We start from the raw sequence: 15,490 nt of genomic DNA on the forward strand, positions 1-15,490 counted from the left end.
AATTAAAAAATAAAAACCATATGATAATCTCTATAGATGCAGAAAAAGCCTTTGACAAAATTCAGCACCCATTTATGATTAAAACTCTTCAAAAAATGGGCATAGAAGGAAACTATCTCAACATAGTAAAGGCCATATATGATAAGCCTACAGGCAAACTGAAAGCATTTTCCCCCTAAGATCAGGAATAAGACAAGAGTGTCCACTTTAACCAATATTATTCAACATAGTTCTGGAAGTCCCAGCTACAGCAATAATTTAGCAAAGCTGCAGGATACAAAAATCACTTGCATGTCTATATACTAACAATGAAAAATCAGAAAGAGAAATTAAGGAATCAATTCCATTCACCACTGCAACAAAAACAATTAAGTATCTTGGAATAAACTTACCTAAGGAGACAAAAGAACTGTACACAGAAAATTATAAGACACTGATAAAAGAAATTAAAGATGACATAAACAGATGGAGAGGTACTCCATGTTCCTGGGTAGGAAGAATCAATATTATGAAAATAACTGTACTACCAAACACAATCCAGCATGTATTTATAAGAGATAATGTCAAGTGCTTGCTTTGGCAGCACATATACTAAAATTGGAACGATACAGAGAAGATTAGCATGGCCCCTGTGCAAGGATGACATGCAAATTCGTGAAGCATTCCATATTTTCAAGGTGAAAAGACAGCCCTCAGATTGGGAGAAAATAATAGCAAATGAAGCAACAGACTAAGGATTAATCTCAAAAATATACAAGCAACTCCTGCAGCTCAATTCCAGAAAAATAAATCACCCAATCAAAAAATGGGCCAAAGAACTAAACAGACATTTCTCCAAAGAAGACATACAGATGGCTAACAAACACATGAAAAGATGCTCAACATCACTCATTATCAGAGAAATGCAAATCAAAACCACAATGAGGTACCATTACACTCCAGTCAGGATGGCTGCATCCAAAAGTCTACAAGCAATAAATGCTGGAGAGGGTGTGGAGAAAAGGGAACCCTCTTACACTGTTGGTGGGAATGCAAACTAGTACAGCCACTATGGAAAAGAGTGTGGAGATTTCTTAAAAAACTGGAAATAGAACTGCCGTATGACCCAGCAATCCCACTCCTGGGCATACACACTGAGGAAACCAGATCCGAAAGAGACACGTGCACCCCAACGTTCATCGCAGCACTGTTTATAATAGCCAAGACATGGAAGCAACCTAGATGCCCATCAGCAGACGAATGGATAAGGAAGCTGTGGTACATATACACCATGGAATATTACTCAGCCATTACAAGGAATTCATTTGAATCAGTTCTAATGAGATGGATGAAACTGGAGCCCATTATACAGAGTGAAGTAAGCCAGAAAGATAAAGACCAATACAGTATACTAACACATATATATGGAATTTAGAAAGATGCTAATGATAACCCTATATGCAAAACAGAAAAAGAGACACAGATGTACAGAACAGACTTTTGGACTCTGTGGGAGAAGGCGAGGGTGGGATGTTTCGAGAGAACAGCATCGAAGCATGTATATTATCTATGGTGAAACAGATCACCAGCCCAGGTTGGATGCATGAGACAAGTGCTCGGGCCTGGTGCACTGGGAAGACCCAGAGGGAGTGGGTAGAGAGGGAGGTGGGAGGGGGGATCGGGATGGGGAATACATGTAAATCCATGGCTGATTCATGTCAATGTATGACAAAACCCACTACAATATTGTAAAGCAATTAGCCTCCAACTAATAAAAATAAGTGAAAAAAAAAGAGATAGTGTCAAGTGCAGAATACAGAGTATAACATCAATTTCTATTTTATAAAGTGGGAATATGTAAATATACAAAGATATGTTTACATTCTCAAAGAGAAATAATGGAAAAATAAATTTAAAAAACCAATAAAGATGGTCACCTGGACATGAATAGCATGAAAGAGTTGAATATAAGGATTTTTTTTAAAAAAAAGTGTATCTTGTTCTGTAGATTTGATTTTTAAGCTATTTAAATGTTTCTATTTAAAATAAAAACAAAATTAAAATATTGAAAAGAGTGAGTCTGTTTATCAAACTATTGGCATACCACACTCAAAACCAGGTGGTTTCCAACGAACTTTTCAACAAGATTTTGACATCTATTTTTAGTCACATACATAAAATAACCAACAATCTAGATCTTACCCAGGACTGAGGGGTTTCTTGGCACACAAGATTTTCAATGCTAAAAGCAGGAAAATCCTAGGCAAACCAAGACAACTGTAGCACCTTATTTTAAGATAAATAATAAATATAAAGAAATCTTAAATTGAGTACAGTAATTTTATCTTTATTTTGAAGTATTATAAATATGTCAAAATAGAGTCATTATATTAATAGTATGAATCAAGATTTCAGCACAAAAGTACTAGTAACATACAAAATTGAAGTAAAAACAAGAAACAAGTAAACATGAATCGGAAGGAATTGTGGACAATACTGAGGCAGCAGTGTTATCTTTTTAAAAATCCCTTCAAATACCCTCAGATAAAAGGACAGAGCAGCTGGGAATGCAGAACCAAAAATATAGAGAAACATTTACAACAAAATTATGTGACAAGTAGCACACAGATAGAAAGGTATGTGGATAACAATGCTACGAGCATCTCTGGAGGAGAGGAAACTAGTGCGCTGCCTGCTAGACCCGAAAATAAAGGAAGCCTAAGTCTCCTCCATCTGTGGGATTTCCCAGGCAAGAATACTGGAGTGGGTTGCCATTTCCTTCTCTGGGGGGTCTTCCTGACCCAGGGATGGAACCTGGGTCTCCAGTATTGCAGGCAGATTCTTTGGCTTTCCTGATGGCTCAGTGAGTAAACAATTGATAGGTATTTACTGCAAAGTTTGACACAACAAAGTAAAATTGAGATTTTGAGTGCTCACAGACAATTAGGTGTGCATCGGAAGAGGCCAGAGCTCTGAGGATCCAAGCTCACTTAATACAGAAAGCCCCCTGTCAGGAAAAGCCTCATCCTGAGGACAGTTGGCAACAGGTTCCAAACTTTGCAAGTCAAAATCCATGGAAGTAAAGGATAAAGGAAGATACTGATAAAGTAGGAGAGGGGAAAGAGACAGAAAACAATAGGCCGTATTTAAGTTTGATTTGTAAACATCTGACAAAGATAAAAAAATTTAAAAGGCAGGTTTAGACTTGTGACGCTAGAAAAGCTAACCTGACCCACCCTGGCCTCCTCAAAATTCAGTAAATCTAATATCTCACAGAAATGAGCAACAAACAGAACTGTGTCAAATGCCACATACACACACATCAGGAGGAGCACAAAAACGTCCTCCAGATTGAAAGAAGGTCAAGTCACCAAGCAGATGAAAGCTATAGCTACTTCAAACAAACTAAAAGGAATTTTCATATATTTTAAAATTTACATAATATCCCAAGTTAAGACGGAAAAAGTCAGATATGGGAGGAGAACAAAGGAAAGAATTAGAAATAAAAGAAAAAAAATCACTTCAGATATGAAGCCATTACAATTCATGCAAGAGGAAATGGAGGAAACAGTTCTTTGTGAGAGGTACGAGGTAAAAACAAAGAAAATTTACAATCAAAAGAAAGCAAAGGGATAAAATGTATTTGGAGGGAGGAGCAGATAGTAGATAGACAAGAAGAGCCAACATGTATACAAAGTTGCTAAAAAGGAAATCCAACAAAACAAAGCAAATACTGAAACTCAGAAAATTTACTACCCCCACCCCCAATTATTTATGTGAAAGGGAACGATGATTACCTGGGGACAACAATCAAGAATGACACACTCTGAAATGCTAACTGGACTTTAAAGCAAAGTCTTTGGACCCACAGGCAACAAACCAAGGGCCTCATTAGAGGGAAAATCAGGCAAAAAGTGCATTTTTAGTGTTAATTTTTATGCTAGTAAATAATGGAGTAACAGATACACATGACTATGTATAAAACAGATGGCCAACAAGGACTTTACCGTATAGCACAGGGAACTATACTTAATACTTTGCAATAACCAATAAGGGCAAAGAATCTGAAAGACAATATGTAGATGATAGATACATAGGCAGGTAGATACACGTATAAATCACTTTGCTGTACCCCTGAAACTAACACAACACTATAAATCACACTTTTATCAAACTATACTTTGATAAAAAATTACATTTAAATTTTTTTTAATTTAAAAAATAATGGAGTAATAGCTTAAGAATGCAGAAGAAAGAAAAGTGATTTCAAGATTTAATAGGCAGCTGACCTGAATCTCAAGTGTAAAGGCTACAAACACTTACCCTTCTATAAGAAATCAGATGAGCCCTTTTGGAGAAATCTCCTAGAAAATAGCCTTTAGATTACCAGCAGGACTGGAAAGACACTGACATAAGGATGAGTGTATCACCTTGGAGGCTGCAGTTGGTTTCATCATGGTCCTTATATGGGTACTTTCAGTTCCTGAGGGCCCCACTTCTAAAACAATAAATTCTTAAGCCTCTGTCTCTTCCTTTTCTGGGCCTACTCTTATTATCTCTGTGTAAACTCAGCATCTTGCTTTATATATCTGCAACCGATCCTAACTTTAAGAAGGTTTTTAAAAGAAGTTAGAAATATCAGTATAAACACCTTATTTTTTCCTTCAAAAAAAAAAAGTCTCCCTGCTCTGTGTATTGGAAAAGCCAAGAACCAATAACATCCCAGTAGCAATGAACCTAGACATCACCCTGGCCGCTATGGTCCATCTGCCATGACAAAGAACCAGGGCTCCTTTCTTACTCCAAATCTTGGAAACCTAGAAAATAAGCCAGAGATACCTTGTCAGGCCAGAAAGTCCAGAGGCTACCAAAGACTAGAAAGATCACAGGGGCCAATGTGAAGGAGCTCTCACTGACCAAAAGCCAGAACATTTTGAGCAAGGAAAAGAATGAATGTATTGAAGCCCATCAAATACATTTCTAAAACCCATGCCTCCAGAGTAATATTAAAGATCTGTGAAATTATGTTGGTAAAATTTTTAAAGAGCATTGGTCATTTTTGGAAGTTGCTGGAGCCCCAACTCACTCCAAAAGCTGATTTAAAAAAAAAAAAATCAAAGATTTGTCTTTCTGTGCTAACTGTATTTCAAATACTTGTTAAGAGACTGTTCTTTAAAATGCACAAGGAATTACAGACCTAGGTAACCACTGTTTCAAAACCCATAATGAAATAAATAATGGATACAGACAATGATCGTCATAAATATTAAAGCCATCAGGTAAAATGTTAACGGGTAATTTGAGAGCAGGTGAATGAGCCCACAACAACCTGAACCAATGAAGTCATCTTGGCATCACTGAAAGAACCACCAACCAGACTTAGATGCTTGTGTTCAAACAGAGCAGGAAGCACACAGCATCACTGGTGGAGCATTCTCATCCACTCAAAAACCCAGTGTGAATAAGCATTCTCTAGATTGTACTACTAACTTACAGGAAATGTGGAAGGTAAACAATCTAAAGGACACCGAAAGAAAACATTCTTGAATTTAAAATGGGGTCTTTCTACTTGAAAAAAAAGTGAACCAGTTTTCTCGAACAAATCAAAACAATGAAAAGGAAATTGGGTAATAATAGTGAGACATAAAGTGTGAAATCTAAAAAGCAAATTAACAAACAAAACAGAAATAAGAGTGACAGATACAGAGAACAAACAGGTGGTTGCCAGACAGGAGGGGGTAGGAAAAGGAGAGAAATAAATGAGGGAGATTGCAAGGTATCAACTTCCAGTTGCAAAACTGAAGTGAGTCACAGATATAAGATGTACAGTGTGGGAAATGATCAATAATAATGTAACCTCTTTGTATCATGACAGTAACAACTGTACTTATCATGTATTTTGAAATGTACAGAAACACTGAATCACTATATTGTGTAACAGAAAATATTATATGGTTCTGTTGTAGATAAATTATAACTCAAAAACAAACTCATAGAAAAAAAGAACAGATTTAAGGTTACCAGAGACAGGAGGTGGAGGGAGGGGGATGGAGGAAGGACGTCAAAAGGTACAAGCTTCCAGCTATAAGATAGCTAAGTACTAGGGGTGTAATGTACAAAATGATAAATATAATCCATGCTACTCATGTACAGTCAAAGCTATGGTTTCTCCAGTGGTCATGTATGGATGTGAGAGGTGGACCATAAAGAAGGCTGAGCACCAAAGAATTGATGCTTTTAACTGTGGTGTTGGAGAAGACTCTTGAGAGTCCCTTGGACTGCAAGGAGATCAAACCAGTCAATCCTAAAGGAAAATAATGCTGAATATTCATTGAAAGGACTGATGCTGGAGCTCTAATACTTTGGCCATCTGATGCGAAGAGCTGACTCATTGGAAAAGACCCTAATGCTGGGAAAGATTGAAGGCAGGAGGAGAAGGGGATGACAGAGGACGAGACGGTTGGATGGCATCACTGACTCAATGGACAGGAGTTAGAACAAGCTCTGGGAGATGGTGAAGGACAGGAAAGCCTGGCATGCTGCAGTCCATTGAGCCGTGAAGAGTCGGACATGACTGAGCAACAACTGTATGCTATATATGAAAGTTGTTAAAACAGTAATTCCTAGGAGTTCTTACCACAAGGAAATTTTTTTTCTATTTCTTTGATTTTTGTATCTACAAGATAATTGATGTTCACTAAACTTGTGATAATCATTTCATAGTCAGATCATTATGCTATATACCTTAAACTTATACGGTGATATATATGTCAATGCTATCTCAATAAACAGTGGCTGACTTTACTTTTGGGGGGCTCCAAAATCAGTGCAGATGGTGACTGCAGTTATGAAATTAAAAGACACTTACTCCTTAGAAGGAAAGTTATGATCAACCTAGACAGCATACTAAAAAGCAGAGACATTACTTTGCCAACAAAGGTCCAAGGCTATGGTTTTTCCAGTAGTCATGTATGGATGTGAGAGTTGAACTATAAGGAAAGCTGAGCGCCGAAGAATTGATGCTTTTGAACTGTGGTATTGGAGAAGACTCTTGAGAGTCCCTTGGACTGCAAGGAGACCCAACCAGTCCATTCTAAAGGAGATCAGTCCGAGGTGTTCATTGGAAGGATTGATGTTGAAGCTGAAACTCCAATACTTTGGCCACATGGTAGGAAGAACAGACTCATTGGAAAAGTCCCTGATGCTGGGAAAGATTGAGGGCAGGAGAAGAAGGAGACGACAGAGGATGAGATGGTTGGATGACATCATCAATTCAATCATCATGAGTTTGGGTGGACTCTGGGAGTTGGTGATGGACAGGGAAGCCTGGCGTGCTGCAGTTCATGGGGTCTCAGAGTCAGACATGACTGAGCGACTGAACTGAACTGATCTCAATAAAACTAGGAAAAAACCTAACTGCAAGATTTGGATCTTGCTTTAAATATACTAAGACTATAAAGACATACTTGAGAAAACTGGGGAGTTTGTCTCTACTAATGGGCCAAGGGTTTCACATTTTTTTTGGCTTTTCTTCCCCCTTTGGAAATACAATAGACTGGTTTCTGACATGTGATATAGACTAGAATTTTATTTCTCACAGAATACTGAAAATCTTCATCCTTGTGGATTTTAATCAGCTGTAGTTATCCAACATCTTTGAATGTTTTCCTTATATTTTATTAACTTTCCACATTTAAAGACCCTCTTTCTTGAGGGAGAAAAGACTCATCTCTCTAGATTCCTAAGCAATGCGGATTCTAACAAGGAGACATACACATGCCTTAAACTTGGAAATGAGAGCCAGGCAGAAGTGGCTGTGAGAAGAAGACTAACTATTCTAGCACACATGGTTGCAGATCTCAGGCGCAAGGGTGGTGGTGGAGCTTCCCACATCCCACGAACGAGATTATAGGTGACAAATGGCAGTGATGCCCTGTGGTGGGCTAGGCATACTACCTGGTTGGTAGCTTCTGATTCTAGCTCTCTGGACTCCCTAGAAATTCTTTTCTGCTGAAAGTGAATAGTGTGATTCTAGTGTGTGCAAAGACCCCTGAGTCTCATCCATCCAGAGCCTCTTTGCTATGTCCCTGGGCCAGAGGATGATTGCAGTCATGGGACTTAGCAGACACTAATTTTCTGAGCAAAGAATTTTTTTTTTAACAAATCAGAAGAGCTAAAAGTGGGTGTTCAAGTATGGGCTAGGCCTTCAAAAGACTCAGATTAATGCAATTACCTCATTTCTAGTCCCCCATCTTATTCAGGCCCCAAGGCTCATTCTCCTATAGCTATCTGGGCATTAAAATTTCAATCTCCAGCCCCTCAATAGGACTTATGATGTTCGACTTGATTCTCTACTCTAGGGGTCAACAAACAATGGCCTGCTGTTTCTTTAAATAAAGTTTTCTGGCTACACAGTCAGACTCATTCACTTATGAATTGTCTCTGACTGTTTTTGAGGTAGAATGGTAGAATTGAGTAGCTACAACAGTGACCATAATGGACCAGAAGGCGTGAAATACTTACTATCTGGTCCTTCATAGAAAATGTTTGCCAATCTCTGCTCTACTAGATTAGAATGGCATTATCTTTGAGCTTCTTCTTTATTTCTGACACCTGGTGATTTTTCTTCTGGTTTCAAGATTGAGATAGGGATTTTAATTTTACTATTCTTTCTTTGATGGGAGACAGTTCTCACCAGTTTAGTGTACCACACTGTTGAGAGCTCCTGGTATAATATGCACAAACCCAAAATGCAAGAGGAAAGAAATTTCATGATGTCATAGAAAGGGGGAGGAACCCAGGAATAAGAACAGTGATGCAATTTAAATGTACTAAATAATGTACTTAAATGATGTGCTAACATGTACATACTGGCACAGCTCCAATACTTTGGCCACCTGATGTGAAGAGCCAGCTCATTAGAAAAGACCCTGACACTGGGAAAGAATGAGGGCAAGAGGAGAAGGGGGCGACAGAGGACGAGGTAGTTGGATGGCATCACCAACTCAATGGACATGAGTTTGAGCAAGTTCTGGAACACTGTGAAGGACAGGGAAGCTTGATATGCTGCAGTCCATGGGGTCGCAAAGAGTCATACAGGACTGAGACTGAACAACGACAATAATCTCTTTACTTCTTTCCTATAAAGATCTTAAAGCTACTTAAAAAAACTTTGAAAGTATGTTCCAACTTTCTTTCCATTCAAAGGTATCAATTAAGAGTCACAGACAGCTGTCCAACCCTATTCTGGATGAATATTCATCTATTTGTCAATTCTTTGGTCAACAGAGAGAAACAGCACAGCATAAAGTTTAGGCAGTTAGTTGCTCAGTCGTGTCCGACTCTTAAAAAAAATAAAATAATATAAAAAAAGTTTAGGCAGAACAGGAAGAGGTAACTGGGGAATTCACACCTATGTAACTCTTCTACTTGATGGCTGTGAACTGCAAGGAGTTAGGTGAATTCTCCAGCCTCTGTTCTCTACCTATAAAAAGGGATTCATAGTAACAATGTCCTTGTAAATTTGTTGTAAAAAATGAAATTGACTAAAGTAAAACATTTAGCTTAGTGTCTGTTCCATAGTGATAGTTTGATAAATACTAGCTGCTGTTATTACTATCATCAATATTATTTGATAACTGAGGTCACACAAAACAAAAATCTATAATGGACATGAATTTTACCCTGCAATACTGGATGTAAAAAAAAAAAGTTACTATCCTCTCTTTCCTTAAATCAAATTCCATACGTTCAGAAACCATCCCACTATGAGGGCAGTAATCCTTTGTTATTATTGAACCCCACCACCAATCTGAGACTTCATCACATTTCTTCTGGTGCATATGGAATTGGGAACATCTTCAGAAAGCCTCACTTCTCTTGCTCTGCCCTCCTTAAGTCATCAGTGGTTCTTGAAAAATGGCAACTCCATAACTTCCATGCAAATTTCCCTCAAATTCCCAGCATGCAATGTTAGTGACCAATTCCTACCATCACTACAGTCCTTATTAGCAGTGTCCACCACTGCTTCTTATGACACTTCATGTGGAAGCTGAGTGATGGGGTGCTGGTCTCAGCTACTCCTGGAACCAACAAACCTCTTTACTCTTCTCAGTATCTGAGGGAATACCCTAAATCTTTTGGGAATTTTCCATCAGCTTCCACTGTCCTTCTGCTAAAATAATCTCATAATCCCACCCAGTGCCCCTTTATCTTTTTAATTAATTTATTTTAATTGGAGGATAACTATAATATCGTGATGGTTTCTGCCAAACATTAACATGAATCGGCCACAGGCATGCATGTGCCCCCTCCCTCCTGAACCCCCCTCCCACACTTCCCTCCCCACCCCATCCCTCCAGGATGTCACGGAGCACCGACTTTGGGTTCCCCGTGTCATATCTCAAACTCCCACTGCCTATCTATTTTACATATGGTAATGTATATGTTTCAGAGCTATTCTCTCAAATTATCTCACCCTCTCCTTCCATCAAGGAGGAGAGTCTGTTCGTTGTGTCTGTGTCTCCTTTGCTGCCCTGCATGTAGGATTGCCGGTACCATCTTTCTTGATTCCATATATATGCTTTAATATATTATATTTGTCTTTCTCTTTCTGACTTACTTTAGACACCCTGGTCTATCTTATCTCCAAGAGTTGTGTGGAGCCTGGGATACTGGAAGGAGGTATTGTTCCCCTTCTAATTAACCAGTTACACTGGAGATTAAGTAAGCAAATGATGAGACTATGGTAAGGAAGGAAAACAGAGCCAGGCAGAGCGGGGATGAGAAAGGGGTGGGCGTGGGTAAGAGGGCAAAGAGCCAGCAGCGCACTTCAGGTAGAAGGAACATATAGCTCTGGTGAGTCCATCCCACACAAACACTCTATAACCTATTTTCCTTTTTTGTCTCCTTGGTAAAATGTTAAAAGAAAAACTAGGCACAAAAGTCTCAAGTAGAAATAATGAACTGACCTACTCTGACTTCATCTTAATTCTCCTGCTCTCATCATATTTAATCTTCTCACATCTATCTGAAAAAAACAAGAAATAGGAAATAAAAGTTCTCTGGGAAGAATTCATCTCAATGAACCACTCTTGGCATTAGAGATGTAAATACATTTTCCAACTCACTTTGTCCTCACAAGAAAGTCTGATGGACAATAAAAGGACCCCATACCTTGTGCCAGGGCTCTATAAGAATCCCAGTAGGGAAGAAAATCAGCACTCAAAGCTAAAAAAAAAAAAAAACAGGAAAGAAAAAATAAAGTAAAGCTGGCTGAATGAATGAGGAATGCAAGAAAGCATATGAAAGAATTAAAGCAGTATGAAGTGCTGCTGACTTTTCCATATCCACAGACAGGAAGAAGGCAGCACTTCCAGTCATCTCTGTCAATATCCAAGAAGCACTGAAAAGAACGGTGAGGAGTTTTCAGGAAAGTCAGGGGAAAACACTTCAGGCAGATTGCCACTTATAATGGGTTGGGGTTGCAGAAAAGGAGATTAGAATTTAACTGAATGCAGTGTCAGAGGACCTAGATCAAAATAGAACCTATTAAGAAGTGCTTTACTAAAGTATTTGGAAAATGAGTAAGACTTCTAAAAGCATACATGTGGGAAAGAGATATTCAACATCACTCCCAACAGATGCCACCGCAGCTCTGCCAAGAGGAAGGAGCCATTACATCAACAAGCAAATCCAATGGAGGAACCAACTCTCTCAAACTGAAAGTGTTAGTCTTTCGGCCATGTCTGATTCTTTGTGACCCCATGGACTGTAGCTCACCAAGCTCCTTTATCTATGGGATTCTCCAGGCAAGAATACTGGAGAGGGTTCCCATTTCCTCCTCCAGGGGATATTCCTGACCCAGTAATCAAACCTGGGTCTCCTGCATTGCAGGCAGATTCTTTACCCTCTGAGTCACCAGGGAAGCTCACCAACTCTCTCAGGGAATGGGAAATCAGATAAAATATCCAGAGTTCAGCATATGAGGCTGCTTTTGGAATATTCAACTGTTCAGTTCAGTTGCTCAGTCATTTCTGACTCTTTGCAACCCCATGGACTGCAGAACGCGAGGCCTCCCCTTCCATCACCAACTCCCAGAGTTTACTTAGACACATGTCTATTGAGTTGGTGATGTCATCCAACCATCTTATCCCTCTGTAATCCCCTTCTCCTCCTGCTTTCAATCTTTCCCAGCATCAGAGTCTTTTCAAATGAGTCAGTTCTTTGCATCAGGTGGCCAAAGTATTGGAGTTTCAGCTTGAAAATCAGTTCTTCGAATGAATATTCAGGACTTATTTCCTTTAGGATGGACTGGTTTTATCTCCTCGAAGTCCAAGGGACTCTCAAGAGTCTTCTCCAACATCAGTGGTCAAAAGCATCAATTCTTCAGCACTCAGCTTTCTTTATAGTCCAACTCTCACATCCACACATGACTCCTGGAAAAACCATAGCTTTGACTAGACAGACCTTTGTTGGCAAAGTAATGTCTCTGCTTTTTAATATGCTGTCTAGGTTGGTCATAGCTTTTCTTCCAAGGAGCGTCTTTTAATTTCATGACTGCAGTCACCATCTGCAGTGATTTTGGAGCCTAAAAAAATAAAGTCTGTCACTGTTTCCACTGTTTCCCCATCTATTTGCCATGAAGTGATGGACCAGATGCCATGATCTTAGTTTTCTGAATGTTGAGTATTAAGCCAACTGTTTCACTCTTCTCTTTCACTTTCATCAAGAGGCTCTTTAGTTTCTTCTTTGCTTCAACTATAGTAGCTGACAAACTGCATGACTGTAGCAACATTTGGGATAGGCAGCTGAGGCAAGAAGAGAAAGAGCATAGCTGATCCCATGTCCCCTGACCAAGCCTGTTCATGATCATGTATGGAGACTCCTGGGTATACCATGGTGGGGAGTAGAACAAGTCCCAGTTAAATGTGAGTTGTATGTCACTGCATAACAAGAGTACCCACCTCATAGGTATTTCATGATTTAACATGAATTTACTTTGTGAGCTTCAAATCACCAGTAAGATTTAAGATATTTCTAGTATCAGTAGGTTTACAGCCAACATTATCACCCCAAGTATCCCAGACTTTGAGGAAAAATGCTAAGGATTTCTTTTGGAAACACAGTCTTTGTAATATAGGCTCCTAAATGCACTGAGGTTCCAAGATGCTTTGAAAAATACAAGTTTTGTTCCAACTTTATCTTCAAGGCTAGTATTACACCATTGAAAGAAAGAGTCATCTTTTCTTGAAAGACACTATTGATGGCAGGGATGAAGAAAAGCAACATGCCAAATTACACTCATTGTTTTTCTCACTTTCAAACTTGCTTCTCTCCAATGAACCCTCTAACAGTACATCCCAAACTAGTGACTGGGGCATCATCTCTGACTTCTTTCTCCCTTATTCTTGACATCCAATTAAGCATTCAGATGTCTTCAATGTGTCTTGAATCCACATACTCTATCCAGCCCTAATAATACTGCCTTAATTTAGTCCACTCTGCTTTCTTTCTTAGAAAACTTCAACAGCTAAGAAGTCTTCAATTCTAAATATCATTACACAGCACAGGTGGCTTTACCTAATTGGTCCCTGCTTATCGCCTTCAGTTTATTTATGTTGGCACCCTCACATTACATTCTGCAAACCCTTTGAATCCCTTGCAGAACAATGAAAGTGCCATGCTTTCTCACCTTCAAGTCATTTCCTGCATGCTTTTTTTTTTTTGTCTCTGACCATCCTTTCTTCAATTTCCTAACTCCTTATAAGTTTTCTCTTCTAGCACTTACTTTAGATGTCATCTCTTCAGAGCATCACTTCCTGATTCTCCTAGCTCTTAATTTTACTATGCCTACTCTAGCTTTTACTTTTACCACCAGACACATCAACAACTGAGCATCATTTCCACCTTGGCCCAGACTCTTCATTCTTTTCAGAGCTCTCTCTTCACCCTTCCCCAGTAACATACTGAACCTGGGGGCTCAACATATTGAAACTATCGACCTGGGGGCTCATCTTCTGATGTCCTATCTTTCTACCTTTTCATACCATTCATGGTGTTCTTGAGGCAAGAATACTGGGGTGATTTGCCATTCCCTTCTCCAGTGGACCACATTTTGTCAGAACTCTCCACCACTACCCATCCATCTCAGGTGGCCCTGCAAGGCATGGCTCCTAGCTTCACTTAGTTGCACAAGGCTATGATCATCAACTCAATGGACATGAGTTTGAGCAAACCCTGGGAGACAGTGAAGGACAGGGAAGCCTGGAGTGCTACAGTCCAGGGGTCATAAAGAGTCTGACACAACTTAGTGACTGAACAGCAACCACCCCAGCTTATCATTGAAAACACAGTTGCCCTTGGCTGTTTACAGACCAAACTAGACCAGTAGGTCTCCAAGCATGAACTGTACACCCCTAGAGATACCTGAGAATCCATGTCCACAACATCAAAACTATTTTCAAATAGTAGAAATAACTTAAGACTTTCTTAGCCTTTCTGTGTTGACATGTACACCAATGTTGCAAACACAATGGTAGATTAAATATGGTGTGATCTTAGCTTAAATCAAAACAGTGGCTCCCAACTTGACTAGAAGCCATAAATTTTTCACTGCCACATACTCACTGTAAAAACAATGGCTATTTCACTTACAAATCATCTGTTGGAAGAGTAACAATTATTTCAAATAAAGTTCTGCTGTTACATGTACATCTTTTTCACAATCTCTGTGGTGACAGCAGAAGCAAGTCCAGAGCACTTTTGCTGTATACCAACAGATGAGAGTTGTCTCAAGGAAAAGTACTTGTACATAGGTTACCAGTGGAACACACTTTTTTTAAAAAAATAGAATTTCACTTTCCCATGAAAGAATGATTGAAAAACTAACTATTCAGACTTGGGTATTTGGTAGACACTTTATGAAAAATGAACAAAGTCAGTCTCTCAGTTCAAGGAAGAAAACTGACAACATTTATTATTAAGAAGATTCAAGCTTTCAAGTGAAAATAAGAATTTGAAAAACATGTCACTACCACCTTGAGAGTTTCCCAATACTTCAAGATTTTTCTGATAAGATCAGTGATACTGACAAATATAACTTTTTGATAAGATATGATGAGACGTTAGATTAGAATTTAGAAAACCGGCATAACTAAATAGGCCAATACTTTCCAAATGACCAGTGCACTGACAAAATACGCATTCAAAGTATAACATGGAACAATGGACTTTAACCTAACAGAGTATGAAAAGTTAATTTATGTGGTTTCAAAATCCACTTTGGAACTAACATTTAGGGATCTATCATTTGCTGCATTTTAGTATAGCGTCAAAGAAGAATATCTACAATTATCTGAAAAGCAATTAAAATCCTCATCATTTCCCAGCTACTTATCTTCTTATACTCAAGCCAAAATAACATCTCACAACAGATTGAATGCAAAAAACAGGTAAGCAAATTCAGCTGTCTTCTATTAAGCTAGACATTAACAATGCATCTGAAAAAATG

The 15,490-nt window shown here is 38.8% G+C and overlaps 1 non-coding gene across 1 annotated transcript; it reads left to right on the forward strand.

Moving 5' to 3' along the window:
- The first annotated feature begins 567 nt into the window (after nt 1-567).
- Nucleotides 568-674, forward strand: LOC139030484 (U6 spliceosomal RNA). Its single transcript, XR_011482849.1, has one exon. It is a non-coding gene; the product is annotated as a U6 spliceosomal RNA (small nuclear RNA).
- The last annotated feature ends 14,816 nt before the right edge of the window (nt 675-15,490 follow it).

This window comes from Odocoileus virginianus, chromosome 22 (genome assembly GCF_023699985.2).
Source record: "Odocoileus virginianus isolate 20LAN1187 ecotype Illinois chromosome 22, Ovbor_1.2, whole genome shotgun sequence".
Lineage (NCBI taxonomy): Eukaryota > Metazoa > Chordata > Mammalia > Artiodactyla > Cervidae > Odocoileus > Odocoileus virginianus.